The sequence below is a fragment of the Dromiciops gliroides genome, chromosome 4 (assembly GCF_019393635.1).
Source record: "Dromiciops gliroides isolate mDroGli1 chromosome 4, mDroGli1.pri, whole genome shotgun sequence".
Lineage (NCBI taxonomy): Eukaryota > Metazoa > Chordata > Mammalia > Microbiotheria > Microbiotheriidae > Dromiciops > Dromiciops gliroides.
In genome coordinates this window covers 354,831,784-354,847,931 of record NC_057864.1, presented here as the reverse complement: position 1 = coordinate 354,847,931, position 16,148 = coordinate 354,831,784, and the positions used below count along the sequence as shown (strand labels likewise).

Below are 16,148 nucleotides of genomic sequence, written 5' to 3'. Positions count from 1 at the left end.
GTCATGCAAAAATTTCCATAACTGTCATATTGTGAAATAAAAAAGACAAAAACACCACTCAAGAAAAATATTTTAAAAATCCTTGATTCTGTATTAACATAACATCAGTTCTGTCTCTGAGGATGGATAGAATTTTTCATCATAAGTCTTTCAGAGTTGTCTTGGATCATTGTATTGCTGAGAATAGTGAAGTTGCTCATCACATTTTTTTTTTTTTGGTGAGGCAATTGGGGTTAATGACTTGCCCAGGGTCACACAGCTAGTAAGTGTCAAGTGTCTGAGGCTGGATTTGAACTCAGGTCCTCCTGAATCCAAGGCCAGTGTTGTATCCACTGTGCCACCTAGCTTCCCCTCATCACTTCTTATAGCACAACAACACTCCATCATAACAACATATGAAATTTGTTCAACTATTCCCCAACTGATGGGCATCCCCTCAATTTCTAATTCTTTGCCATCAGAAAACAGCTGCTATAAATATTTTTTGTACACATAGCTCCATATCCTTTTTGTTTTTTATCACTTTTTGGATACAGATCTAGTAGTAGTATTCATAGGTCAAATGAATGGAGCTTAGGGATGAAGTACTGTATGTGAGGAAGAGCAAATAGGCCAGCAGATACAGCAGACCTTCCCTGGCAACATTATGAGTTGACTTTCGCTGGAAAATTATTTTACCTTGTCCTTTTGTGGGTTCTGCTGTTCCAAGAATTGTCTTATGGCATTATTTGAAGGTATTTGGAAGGGTCTTGGGGAGAGCTCAGGCCAGTCACTGCCTTTCCTCATCCATCTTGGCTCCACCTCTGATAGATAATTTATTTCATTCTTTCTTTCTTTTATTATTTGCAACAAACATTTATTTTATTTTTTCCAGTTACATGTAAGGGTAATTTTCAACATTCATTTTCATAAGATTTAGAGTTCCAAATTTTTCTCCCACCCTCCCTCCCTTTCTTCTCCCTTTCACAAGACAGCAACCAGGTTATATATGTACAATCCACAAGTGCCCTTTTTATCAGTTCTTTCTATGGGGGATAGATAGCAAGTTTTGTCATTAGCCCCTTGGGATTGTCTAGGATGATTGCATTGCTGAGAGTAGTTAAGTCATTCACAATTTCTCCTTGAACAATACTGTTGTCACTAAGCACAGTGTCCTCTCAGCACTGCTCACTTACTATACATCAGTTCATGAGTCTTTCCAGGTTTTTCTGGGATCATCCTGTTTGTCATTTCCTATAGCACAAGACCATACCACTACTATCATATACCACAGCTTCTTCCATCATTCCTCAATTGATGGGCATTCCCTTGATTCTCAATTCTTAGCCACCAAAAAAGTTGTTATAAGTATTTTTTGTACAATTTTTCCCTCTTTTCTCTTTTTCATGATTACAATTGTTAACTGTTTTCCTTTCATCCTCTTCCCTTCCCCATGATATTTATTCTATTATCCATCTTCTTTCATCCTATCTCTCTTCAAAAGGGATTTGCTGGGGCAGCTAGGTGGCACAGTGGATAGAGCACTGGCCCTGGATTCAGGAGGACCTGAGTTCAAATCCAGCCTCAGACACTTGACACTTACTAGCTGTGTGACCCTGGGCAAGTCACTTAACCCCAACTGCCTCACCAAAGGAAAAAAAAAAAAAGGATTTGCTTCTGTCTGTCCCCTCCCCCAATCTGCCCTCCCTTCTTTTGCCCCTATCTCTTTATCCCCTTCCCCTCCTATTTTCCTGCAGGGTTAGATAGATCACTCCACCCAATTGAGTGTATATGTTTTTCCCTCCTTGAGCCAATGCTGATAAGATTGAGATCTTGCCAATTCTGATGAGTGCTAGGCTCATTTATTGCCCAGATTAAATAGATTACTCCACCCAGTTGGGTGTGTGTTAATCCCTCCTTGAGGCAACTCTGATGAGTTTAAGGTCTTTGAGCCTTTTCTGATGAGTGTAAAATTCATTTACTGCCCTGCTCCTCCCCATCTCTTCCCCTACTCCATAAGCCTTTTCCTGTTTCTTTCATATAGGATTTCACCTCTGCCCTTCCCCCTCCCCCAGTGCATTCCCCTCACCCCTCAATTTAACCCTAAAGATGTCATCATGGGGCAGCTAGGTGACACAATGAACAAAGTATCCACCCTGAACCCAGGGGGATCCAAGACAAAACCCGGCCTTATACACAAGACAGGCATCCACTGCAGGAGCCCAGGTTTGTATCCCAACTCTAATTTTTTATGGTTCTCTAGGGTCTTGTATTTGAAAGTCAAATTTGCCATTTAGTTCAGGTCTTTTCATCACAAATACCTGAAAGTCCTCTTTTTCATTAAAGTCCCATTTTTTTCTCTGAAATTTTATGCTCAGTTTTGCTGGATAAGTGATTCTTGTTTGTAATTCCAATTCCTTTGCCCTCTGGAATATCATATTCCATACCATCAGGTCCTTTAATGTAGAAGTTGCTAGATCATGTGCTGTGAGATTTAAAATTGGATATAAGAGCATTAAACTCCCCTTTAACCTTTCCTTTATATATCTCCCAAACCAGTAAGAGAAAGAAACCTCTCTGAGCTTTAGTTAGAAATGGATTACTTAGCTTTTATTGTTTGGGAATTAATTAGCCAACAAACAAGGTGATGCTGATTAGAGAAATAGGAAAGTAGAAATACAAATAAATAGTCTTAGATCTAAGCTTAGTCTATATTCCGTATAGAACTCACCAAATCCCAAAGCCACCTCTGAGGCTGAGAACTGCATCAAGCACGTGCTATTACGGAGGACCAGGCCGATCCCCAAGGATCACGCCCCAAAGCTGAGTCAGCGTGTGTGTGCAGAGTGAGTGAGGAGAGAAGAGGCACCACTTCTGTTCTCTCCTTGCCTTTAAGCTCACACCCCAGAAGTGGAGTGCTTAGCAGACGCAAGGCTGTTCATCACGGTCTCCTCCCTGAAAGGGCGATCCTTCAAAAACTGGTGTCCTTTAGTTATCGCTAACCAACTCTTAAATCTTAGTTAAAAGCTTTCACTTTTTACCACAGTGCTATCCTGACTGGGGCTCCACAGTATTTGAATTCTTTTTTTTGGGCAGCTTGCAATAGTTTCTCCCTGACCTGGAAGCTCTGGAATTTGGCTATAATGTTTCTGGGAGTTTTCCTTTTGGGATTCCTTTCAGGAGGTGATTGGTGGATTCTTTCAATTTCTATTTTATCTTCTTCTTCTAGAATATCAGGGCAATTTTTCCTAAGAATATCTTGGAAGAAGATGTCTAAGCTCTTTCCTTGATCATGGTTTTCAGGTAGACCAATAATTTTCAAATTGTCTCTCCTGGACCTATATTCTAGGTCAGCAGTTTTTCCCAGAAGATATTTCACATTGCCCTCTATTTTTTTTATTCATTTGGATTTGCTTTATTGTGTCTTGGTTTTTCATAATGTCACTACCTTCTAGTTGTTCAATCCTAATTCTTAGGCAATTGTTTTCATCAGAGAACTTTTGAACCTCCTTTTCCATTTGGCCAATTTGGCTTTTCAAGCTGTTGACTTTTTTCTCATGTCTTTCCTGCATCACCCTCATTTCTCTTTCCATTTTTTCCTCTACCTCTATAACTTAATCTTCAAAGTCCTTTTTGAGTGCCTCTATGGCCCAAGACCAATCCATATTTTTCTTGGAAGCTTTAGATATAGGGGCCTTGATGTTGGCATCTTCCTCTGACAGTGCGTCTTGATCTTCCTTGTCACTGAAGAAACCCTCTATGGTCCTCACCTTTCTCTGTCTGCTCATTTTGCCTTTCTTTTACTTGACTTTTAGCTCCTTAAAGTAGAGTACTGTTTCCAGGCTGCAGTATCCCAAGCTTCAGATGTCCCAGGTGGTATGATTTAAGGAGGATCAGGTTCTTCACTCACCTGGCCTGTTCCCTGGTCCATAAATGACACCAGACCAACTTGCTTATCAACCAGCTTTGTGTGTTGTATTTGTCAGCACTGACGAGCCTGTTCCTCTCCCTCACCTGGGCCACTGCTACTCAAGCCTACCTCCTGGTTCCCAGAAGGGTGAAAAACCCAAGTTCTTCCTCAGCACCAGCATAGACCCTGTAGTCTGCCCCCTACCAAGGGCTCAACCCTCTCACCAGACTGTGAGCTTAGTTCCAGACAACACTGGTGCTTCAGCTGATTCAGAGGCTCTGGGGGTCTCCTTCTCTGGTGAAGTCTTCCTGGGACTGGATCTGTGTCAGGGTGACTGTGGAATTGGGCTCCACTCCTGTCTCAGCACAGCAGCTCCCTCCTTCTGACCTTCCAAGCCGTTCTTGGTTAGAAGATGATTTCAGCACATTCTTCTGTGGGTTTTGCTGCTCCAGGCATTGTCCTATGGCATTATTTGGATGTTTTTTGGAGTGATCATGTCATGAGTTCAAGAGCTCCCTGCCTTTTCTCTGATAGAGAATTTCTTAAGCCCTTCCTTTGTTCCAGGCACTGTGCTAATTCATCAGAGTAACTTTATGGATATTCAAAGGGATAGAAAACTACCTTGGACCTTATTATACCAAATAGGTGGTCAAAAGGATATCAGTAACTATCTACTAATATGCCTACTTTCCCATTTATGCAAAAAATTTATGAGGGCACCTTTAATGAACATATGATAAGTGCTTTTTGTGCTACAAGTTCTAAGATTCACCATAAGAAAAAAAAAGTATTTCAATACTTAAAAATGTTTGTTCCTATATCTGCTTTGTATGAGTGTGTCTCTGTTGTCTGAGTGTATATATGTATGCATGTATGCATGTTTGTGTGTATGCATGTATGTATTTGTGTATTGTGTGTGTTGATAATTATTGAGAGGCATCATTTTAGAAGTACTTGATGTCAGGAAGGCAGGTTTGAATCCTGCCCATGACACATCTTTCAGTCTCAGTTTCCTCATCTGCAAAATGGGGGAGGGAGGTAATTACAAATTCTTACCTCACAAGTTCATTGTAAAGTTTCCAGGGGATAATATATATAAAGTGCTTTGTAGGCTGTGAACTTCTATACAAGTAGCCATTCATTAAAATTAATCACTATTTTATTATTATTCCACAAAAGGAAAATGCCTATCTCCCACGTCATTTATTGTCATATTCAGGATGAACTAGGGTCCCAAAATTAATTATTTTAGGAAATTTGTGTTTTGAATAAAAGGAAAGAGAAATAAAATGAGGAGGTCATACAGAGTTGCTCCAAAATGATTGTTCCTATGAGGAGAGGAAGAACGTAGTACACAGGAAGGATGAGTCATGAAATCCCAGATCTGTTAGGGAAAAGGAACTTTTTACAAAGCAATAGTGGAAGAATCTTTTGGAATGATTAAAACATAGTATTGCATCTTTCAAATACTTGTAAATGTACATGTAAATCTAAAGCTATTAGAAAAAATTCTGGAAATGCTAGGTCAAAACTTTTTTGAAACTGAGAAACTATGGGCTATCAGGAAAAAAGGTGGGCATGAGAGTGGAGTACTTCCTGTTTGGGGTCTAAGTTCTATTACTTTCCAATTTTTATTCTGTTGTGATTCTATAGTTGCTAATTGTTTGTTTCTTTTCTTTAGTCCTTCCTAACTTAGAATAACCCCTCCTCATTTTGTCATTTGTGTGGAATTAAAAAAGAAATAAATTCTCTACATTTTCTTGGTTATTTTAGTGAATACGTAGTTGAACAACAAACATACCCAGTCCTCAATAACAACTTGGCTAAAGATAATTTTCTAATGGGGCAATGCCAAATACAATAGTCATATTGTATTGATAAATTTTTAATGCTTTAATGAAGAATTGTGTGGTGATTTGCCAATTTTAAATGAAGAAAAATGTACTAATATCTTAGTATTGAAAGGTAAGAGAGAAATAAATGTAAGAAGATAAAGTAAAAAAAGTAAAGCTATTACAAGGTAAGAGAAAATGATTTAGTACTTGCATTTTTAAAATTTTCCATGTTTATGTACAAGGGAGGAACCATTATCAGTACTCAGTAAGTTTCCAAGAACTAGGATTTTTAAAAAATTATCCTAGAAGCACCTACTTGATTAGGTCTTTATGCAGAACACTTTGGCCCTGAAATCTCCTGGAAATGACCTTGCTAGAAGATGGAAAAGCTCCAAGAACAGTATTTCTCAAGGTATTTTGGTTTTCAATTTCCTTTCCTGGTTTGAATGGGATATATAGAGACACATTAATTATTATATTTGTTGATCCATTGGTTTTACTTTCTACCTTATATTTTTCAATACATAACATTGTATTGAATGTTTCAGGTGATTATTAAAACTTCTTCTGATGTGAGAAGTCATTCATCCCTTCTATATTTTATAGTTCTTTTCACACAGAAATATTCTTTCAACACTACACAGCTTTTTCCTTCTGCTAGGCTAGCAGGCTGAAGTTTTCCATTGCCAGGAAACTAGAGGTTATATAGAACTTAATATTTCATGTCAATAATTTCAAGTCAATTACACAACAGTAAATGGGAGATAGTTAGTCTTTCATCCCGTCCTGAAAGAAACAAAAGCTTTCTGTTGCTTATAGGGATAGTTCAAATTTGGATCTAGGCTTATGATTTTGGTTTTTATTTTGTTTATTTTGTTTTTTCACCAAGTACAGTGTATCTATAAAAACTATGAACATTTAGTATCTCATCCTCATAATACTCTTTTTAGGTAGGTCAGAAGTAATATCACCTCCATTTCCAAGATGGAAATGAAAATGAGATAAAGTGACTTTCCTTAGATTATTTCCAATGCTTCTAGAGTCCTAATGAGTTTAGCAATGGTTGCTGCTTAACTCCCCAACCAAGGTTGATACTGCTTCTTTCCTGTGACTTCTTTCAGAATTAGTTACTTTTTTTTTTTTTTCCTGAATTCAGATTTCTGATGAGGGAAGTACAGGCTATGATGCTAAACCATAATATCTGCTTAGCACCAAGTGGCTGGGGTGTTTGATTTCTAATTCCTCAAAGGGTAATCTAAGAATACTTTGGTGCAGAATGGTTCTGGATCAAGAGGAAATCATATTTGCCTTTTATAAGATAAAGAAGCAAGGTAAGAAATATCCCCTACCTGTACCAGTCACCAAAGGAGATAAGGTTTGAAAAAGGGTGGAAACTATTCTATAAAACATTCAGCAATTTTCTCACATCTAAGGATAGCAGGTGCTCAGCCACAGTTGCTTGCTTTATACACTGCCAGCTAATTGTTTTTCAAACAATAGGTGACACAGAGCATGGGAAACTAAGTGAATATATATTCCCTGCCTGTGTCCGGATATGCACGTAGATCTTCCTGCTGGGAAGGGGAGATGGGCAAAGCACTGTCAATGCCTATAGCAAGAAATATTCCCAGGTACTTTAACATACGGAAACTTAAGCTAATTTGGGAAACATGTCTGATTAGATTTCAAAATATTTTATATTTTCTACCACAGAGGAAAAAACAACTGATTTAGACCAGAGATATAAAGACAAAGGTGTAGAATTGCCAGATGTTCAACAAAGAAATCAAATTGATATTTAGTTTCCACTTTTCAAATTTTAAGGGAGACCTAAAGCTTTTTGTTTTAAAAATAAATATCATCTTTTGTTTTAAACAAATACTACATTACCTTTTTCTTTTAAAAAAATTCTTAAAGTATGAAAAATGGCTATTTAAAAAAAATAGGGGATAAAGCACTGGGCCTGGATTCAGGAGGACCTGAGTTCAAATTAGGCCTCACACACTTGACACTTACTAGCTGTGTGATCCTGGGCAAGTCACTTAACCCTCATTGCCTCGCCCCCCAAAAAAATCCCGTATCTGTTTGTGCTTGAATAAAAATAAAGCCAATTTTGAAAAAAGATAGCATTTTAAAAGGTTTGTTTAGTGCTTTTAGTCTGAGTACAATGGAGTAAATGGTTTCTTGCTTAAAAAAGGAAGGATACTAGAAATTAGAGAAAGTCCTTGAAGAGTCTATCACACAGTCAAACTAGACAAAAACTCAAATAATCCAAACTTTAAAACTCAAAAGACATTTTAAATCTCTTATTATAGTGTTTCTTAATTTTTTAGGGGAAAAAGTTAAAGAAAAACTTAATAAAATTCCAAACCCTGTTTATGATAGCATCACAACACGCAGTGTTGTGCTGATAAATGTTTAACATTGGGATGGGGGAAGGCGATAACATATGTATACCTAATACACCTTTAAATTTAATCTTTATTAGCTATATTATTAACATCCTTCCCATTACTTTCATAAGTTTGAAATATCAACAAAATAATAAATACAGGATTGCTTTACAGTGTTTACCAGTTTCTTAGATACAAATGATTACACTGAAAATACAAAAATTGACCAACACAAGCCAAGCCAATCTTGCTTCTGCACACTCCTTTGTACCAGTATTGCTGACAATCGATTCAACTCAGTTTAACCAGAATAATTAGTCTACCATAGAGATATCTGAATGGAAACGATCATTGACAAATCATTACATCACTCCTACATTCAAGACAACAAACTGTCATCATTCCTTGACTCATAACCTTCAATGGTTCCCTACTGCTTACCAAATAAAATATAAACTCCTTATTTTATAATTCTGGGTCTCATATGACCTGGTTTCTGTATACAGGCATACTTTGTAGATATTTCCAGAATACCACAATAAAGTAAGTATCTCAATAAAGTGAATCACATAAATGTTTTTGGTTTCCCAGTTCATATAAAAGTTATATTTGTACTATACTGTAGTGTGCAATGGTATTGTGTCTAAAAATAACAATGTAAAAATCTTAATTAAAATACTTTATTGCTAAAAAACAATTTTTTTTTTGCTGCGGAAGATCTTGCCTTGATGTTGATGGCTGCTAACTGATCAGGGTGGTTATTGCTGAAGGTTGGGGTGGCTGTGATGATTTCTTAAAGTAAGAGAACAATGAAGTTTGCCACTACTGATTGACTCTTCCTTTTGTGAAAGAGTTCTATGTAGCATGCAATGCTGTTTGATAACATTTTCCCCACAGTAGATCTTCTTTCAAAATTGAATCAATCCTGTTATACCCTGCCACTGCTTTATCAACTAAGTTTATGTAATATTCTTCAGTAGTATTGTCAGGGAATAGGGAGAGTTGAGGGGAGGGAGGAAGATGAGGAATGGTGGGTTGGTGGAGCAGTTAGAACACACATGATATTTATCAATGTGGGTGTGGTTCACAGCACCCCAAAACAATTACCATAACATATAATAGTGAAAAAAATGAAATTTTTTGAGAATTAACAAAATATGACAGAGAGATACAATGTGAACACTTGCCATTGGGAAAATGACACCAGTAGACTTGCTTGATGCAGGGTTGCCAAAAATGTAAACTGTAAAAAATAAGATAGCTGTCAAATGCAATAAAGTGAAGCACAATAAAACTAGGGATGCCTGTATACCACTTTATATTACAACCCAGTTGAGAAATACCATGCCATAATGGCCTAAGAGTAGGGATGACCATGATTTTTGTCTAGCCTCTGACACCTACTATACTGGCTATGTGACCACAAGTGAGTCTCTTTGATTTCCCAGTGCCCACAGAAAACTCTAAAACTACATGTTGAAGAAGAACCAAATGGAGAAAATTTTCCTTGAGAGATTTATTAATATCAAAGACATCTCTCATCTGGGAAAAAAAAATCTAAACTAAAATGCATTCATTTTAAAACTATTATTGAGTTACCCAAGTGATCATACTTTTATATGATACTTATTAAATACTTAATACAGGTATACTAAATTAAAGAAATTCTAACACGCAAAAATCCAAATTTTCAAAATGAAGTAGAGAATATTTATCCATGGTTTAAATAAGATTTTGCACTTTTCACAATGACTCAGTAAATAGGACCTTTAAATAGTATGTTAGTTTAGGTAGGAGTTTTAAGATCATTAACTCCTTGGTAAATAGCCTAAGCAGAGTATAGAACAGAAAACTTTAAAACTAAGTTTTTTGGCTTCACTGACATTGGATGAACACTTGCAGATAATATAATAGTTCTAAAATGATCATATAAACCATTGTTAAAATGATTTACTATATACTCAACAACAGATATATTGGGTAGAACTTTTATTACAAAAACAACAATATTTTATGTTTCATATTTCAGATATAGTCTTTAACAGGATAAATGGACTTATAATTTGAATTCATTTATATGTATGCATGCATATTTGCATTGTACAGCTGTGTGCACATGCATACATATGTGTTTATTGAAGAGCAGCTAAGTAATTTGTGGGCTGTATGATATTGAAGTTTCCTTTAATCTTACTTCTGACATATCAAAGAAGTGCAAGTTTTTTTTTTTTTTAAGATGATCTGTACAATAAGTGAAAGAACTAGACCTCACCTACTCTGAGGAGGAAAAACACTTGAAATCTGTTGTGTGCAGATCACTAGAATGTGCTATTGATAACACTGGTGAATCATCACCTATCTGTTATTCAAAATTATGAATTGTGTTTAGGTTATTTTTTTACAAAATAGTTCACAAAAGTTGAACTCAACTAAATTAAATCAAAATTGTAATTCAGAAATTTTTATAGAGCAAGTAACTGATCAATTTTGTTTGAGTCACTGGAGAAACTGATACTTAACAGAGTACATTATTTTCAAGAACTATGAGGATATGTTCAACCAGACGATAGCCAGGTTTACACTGAATCATAATATCAGAGGTTTAAAGCTAAAAAACAAACTCAGAGTTCACTCAATCCAATGCCTTTATTATTACTATTTTTTTCTGGATCAGGGAATTGAAGTCCAGATGTGTGCACAAGGTCATTAAAATAGTAAGCAACAGAGTTGTGGTTTGAATTCAGGGCTTCTGACTCCAAATCCATCACTTTTTCTATTGTATCATGTAGCCTCTGATAATAGCTCTATTCTAGACTTTAATTTTTTTTTTTTGGTTGGTGGGGCAATAAGGGTTAAGTGACTTGCCCAGGGTCACACAGATAGTAAGGGTCAAGTGTCTGAGTCTGGATTTGAACTCAGGTACTCCTGACTCCAGGCCTGGTGCTTTATCCACTGCGCCACCTAGCTGCCCCCTAGACTTTAATTTTTAGTATTTGGGGGAAAGAGAATATATTTTCATAGAGCCTGGTGGACATAAATATTAAGCAGAGTTTGGCAGCAGAGACAGAAATTTTAGGTAATTTGACCCTAACAGCCTATTAAATCATCTTTACCACACCCTGGGGTTGGATGGATCAAATGTGGTTCATAGATTCTACACTGGATCCCCAGCATTCTATTGTCAACAAATATACTTTGATAAGTTTAGGGTGGAATGCAGTAAACAAAAAGATGAATACAGGGATGTTTTATCCAAAGTTCTTATGTTACTTGTTTATATAGATTTTTATGGAGATGGCTGCTTGTATAGTCATTTATGAAAACATTTATGTTGACTCCCCTGATTTATAACCATTTAAATAAATTCAATATTTTTACGGTGAAAACTTGGTCTTACAGGACACAATATTTATTAAAAAGCCTCACCCACTCAGTGAACCACAGTTTACTTGGGGGGGGGGCGGGGAAAGGAGATCTAAATCATTCTAAATTTGTGAAATTCATCCTAGGGAAGTTTTGAAGTCTCCATCATGGCATGTAAACAACTAAATGAACACCATGTGCCCCATGATCAATTATCACATTGATTTGCAAGGTTCTTGAAAAGCAAAAGAGCAGCACAAACTTATGTCTGTTTTATATGTCATCTGTACATACATATGTGACCTCTTTGAGGACAGGGCCTCCTCCTCTTTTCTTCTTCTCCTTCTTCTCCTTCTTCTCCTTCTTCTCCTTCTTCTCCTTCTTCTTCTTCTTCATGTCCTGTGCTTACCATACTGCTTAACACATAATTATTAGTTGTCTTTTCTTTTTAAAAAATACCAAAGACATCACAAAGTGGGGGTCAGGGTACAGCATGTTCTACTGTACAATTGATCAGTTCAAGATGAGTAAAGAAAGAAGACACTACCACAGGTTGGGCACAAGTAACCCATTAGAACATTTGGGATGGGGATGTCTCTGCATTTGCACAACTCATGTTTCCTTTGTGCTACTGTTGTTTTGTTTTGGTCATGGAGTAGAGCACCTTTTTTGATGTGGGCACTCCATGCTGGGCAATCTTGTGTCAGTGTCTCTCATGTCTCACAATTGACACTAAAGTTCTTCAGAGAGACCTTGAAAGCATCCTTATAACCATTTCTGCTGACCACTGCGAGAGTGTTTCCCTTGTGCAAGTTATCCATAAAATACTCTTTTAGATAAACATGCATTCGACATTCTGGCTACTTGTGCTCTCTGCAGTAGAATTTGAGTGTTTAGCAACTCAGCTCAAGAGAGGACCCCAGTGTCCAGTACCTTATCTTGCCTAATCTTCAGAATCTTCTCAAAAACAGTTCAAGTAAAAGCAGCTGGACACATATTAAGTGTTTTATGGGTAAGTGCCTGAGGATGGATTTGAAATTCGGTCTTCTGACTCCAGGCACAGACTTCTGGCCACTGCATCACCCATGACAGTGATGGGGACGAAAAAGTTCAATTGCATAGGGCCAAGCATACACAGATCCCAGTAGCACTCCCATAGAGACACCATTCCAAGCCCCAGATTGACGGTGTCAATCACTCCCGAGTCCCTTCCTCTCTAGCCACCTCCCTCCCCCCAATCTTTGCAGCAGGCCCATAAGGAGAGCATGAGAGACCTTATCACAGGGTTTGGTAACCTTCCTGTAAGCTTGTCCATGTCACCACGGCCCTGGGCAAGCAGCCTGGTCAAAGAGGGAACTGAAGTTAGTATGGTCCAGTCCGTTCTCCTAAAGCTCTGGGGGACCTTTGTGGATGTTCGCGGGGCCCGATTCTTTTTCAGAACATCTCATTCTTTTGGCCCACTAAAAACTCGGAGTTACATCTCTCATCACAATATTGATGCCCTCCACACAGCATTTTACAGCTGAGGAACTGGAGGCTAAAGTTCTGGCTCAGAGTATTGCAACCTGGAAGTATCTGCCCTGGGCTTCCTGACCCCAAGCCCAGAGCTGGATGGGAAGCCGCCACCGCAGCCTTCCTAAGTGTTCTCGGGAGGGGGACTGTGATGGGGGTGTCGGGTAGGCTTACTGGTGGCGGCCGGTATCAACGTTCCCAGACCTACCTCGTCTTTCGGGCTGTATTTCCTTTCAATGGTAAAAAAAGCCACATGGTTTCTCCAGATTGGGCCAAGCTTTTGTACGCACTTCTGCTCTTCCTGGGGCTTCAGTCTCCTCATCTGTGAAATGGGGAGATAGTAGTTCAGCGGTGGCTCTAGGTCCCACCCGCTGCCCAGAGTCCGGACTGAGGAGTTCTGGCCCCAGACCAGCCCTAGGTGGGGAGGAGGGGAAAGCTGGTTACTGCTACTTTGCATTCCCACAAGGCTGTGCGCCACAGCGCGGAGTCTCCTGGGGAGACTGCCCCTCTCCCTGAGTTTCGCCTCGGTCTCCCTCGGAGGCAGGACTGTTGGGGGTACATGGCCGCAACTGTTTCTGGGACCGAGCTTCTCCCCAGGAGTCCGGGAAGGGAGGGAACCTCCCGAGACAATATTAGTCACCATCTGCTAAGTCTGGGTATTGTAACTGGGCTAGGCGGGACAGGAAGTTCGAAGTATACTCTGGTTTCTCTTCAGATCGCATAAATCTTTCGCCTTTTACTAAAGATTTCCGTGGAGAGGAACAATTATGAGTTATTAATTAATTTTTGAGGCCTCATTTTGGGCAGGCTAATTTTATTGTTAATTAAAAAAGATAGAGCTGGAAAAAAAAGCTGTTTTATGGAAGCTCGTTTTCTACTTTTTTTGATTGATTGAGGGCCTAAGAACACCTGTAGTGAATTCTCATTATCACAGTCTTTGATTTCATTTCCTTTCAGAAAACAAACAAAAACCCTCATGTGCCAATATCAAGTCTTCAGTGACTTCTTTGCCTAACAAGTGAAGTATCATCAATTCCTCATCCTGGAATTTTTACTTATGCTATTTGTTCCCAACTTATAGTAATAGCTTTTTAGAAATAAGATATATTCACAGGGGCAGCTAGGTGGTGCAGTGAATAAAGCACCGGCCCTGGAGTCAGGAGTACCTGAGTTCAAATCCGGCCTCAGACACTTAGCACTTACTAGCTGTGTGACCCTGGGCAAGTCACTTAACCCCAATTGCCTCACTAAAAAAAAAAAAAGTAATAAGATATATTCACATAATATGTTTCTCTTTTATCTTGCTACTCTAGCCTCCATATTTGTGTTATTGTCCACAATTCCTAGAATGGATGTTTAACAGCCCACGTTCACCTGCTGAAATACCTCTCTCCCATCAAAACCCAACTCAGGTACCACTTTTCCCATAAGGCTTTGACTTATAACATTGCCATATGGACAAATATCTTTTAGGTGACTAGTTCTTTGAGAGATTTATTATCATTTTTAAATTTCATATGTGTGCCCTGGGGCTTTGAACACATTAGGTACTTTAAAATGTTTGACTCAATTTAAATAACCAAAATATATTAGCATCTACCTTCAAGGGGCTCCAACTGCTACGTACACTAAACATACAAAGACAAAAACTGAAACAGGCTCTACTTCCAAGAAGCTTATCTAATACATGTGGGGTCCACTATACCTCCTCTTCAGAATCTATTCCCCTTAAAGAAATCTAATTGCAAATTCAACACAGTACAGAAATGTGGATGTGTTCATAGTAGGTTTTTGCACTTAATGGTTTTGATTTCTTGTTATCCCTTCTTTATAAACAGAAAACTATGTATGTCTAAATTTTAATAAATATTTTATAAAATATATTTATTAAAAAAGAAAAACTATTCCAGTGTGGAAAAGTTATTGAAAATAGATAAGTTTATACTAAAATCACAACTGTTTGCCAGTCAATTGGGAAAGCAAAAGAGGAAAGTGGGTCTCCATTGCATCAATTTTAATCCCTGGGGAAATCCAAATGATAATAATATAGTATTTATTGTTGATCCTTTTCATATATCATGCCACAATCTACTTGGAAGGCAAAGGGAAACCTAATTTTCCTATATTATCTACTTAGAGAATCTTAACATATTTCCCACCAAAATGAGGAAGTAAAGAGGAAAACAAACTTCACATTGTGTCTTCATTTGTTATTTAAACAAAAATCTAAAATTTGGGGATCTTTGATTTTATCAGGGTAGGTACACCCTATCCATGTTTTATTATTTGATATTGTTCTTATACATGTTTTCCAGTAGTGGTCCAGAAAGACTATTTAGTCCAAATGAGAAAGAGTACCTTTGTGGATTGTCTGCTGGGCAGAAGAAAGATAACTAATTATTCAAGTTACCATAAATAGTCTCATGACTTATGACAACCTATTGTTTGGAGAGCCAAATATGGCTCAAACACTCATTAAAGACATGGGGCAGTAAACTTGGTGGATCCTTTTAATGACATTGTAATTATTTCTTTTGCAACATGTGATTTTGTAACTAATGTATTCCACTGAATATGTCTTATTTATATAGATGTTTACCTGTGTGTAAGTAATATATACATACATATTGCCATATAGAGATTATGAAGTAAATATATGTGTTTCTCTATACCTTTTGTTTCCTTGCTATAGGGAGAGTTCAAAAACTCCATTCATGTAGCTTAGTAAATTATCTGTTTCTTAAACAGATGCCTAAACCACTGAGAGTTTAAGTGACTTGTTCTTGGGGATATAGCTGTTGTTGAGACATTTCAGTTGTGTCTGAATCTTTGTGATCCTATTTAAAGTTTCTTGGCAAAGATACTGGAATGGTTTGCCATTTTCTTCTCTAACTCATTGTACAGATGAGGAAACTGAGGCAAACAGGGTTAAGTTACATGCCTAGGGTCATACAGCTAATGAGTGTCTGAAACAGCATTTGAACTGATGAAGATGTCTCCAGATTCCAGGTCCAGTGCTCTATTTTCTGTGCCATATAGTGGCTCCAATAACTTAGCTAGTATGTGTCAAGGGCAGTTCTTGAACCAACCAACATCTTACTTCAGCGAGAATTCCTGTCCCCTTTCCATTATAAAATGCTGATTCAATATGGTGAA

General features: G+C 37.7%; 1 non-coding gene across 1 annotated transcript; it reads left to right on the top strand.

Moving 5' to 3' along the window:
* Positions 1–13,687: 13,687 nt before the first annotated feature.
* Positions 13,688–13,802, top strand: LOC122726841. The gene has a single exon (XR_006352834.1). It is a non-coding gene; the product is annotated as a U5 spliceosomal RNA (small nuclear RNA).
* Positions 13,803–16,148: the final 2,346 nt, after the last annotated feature.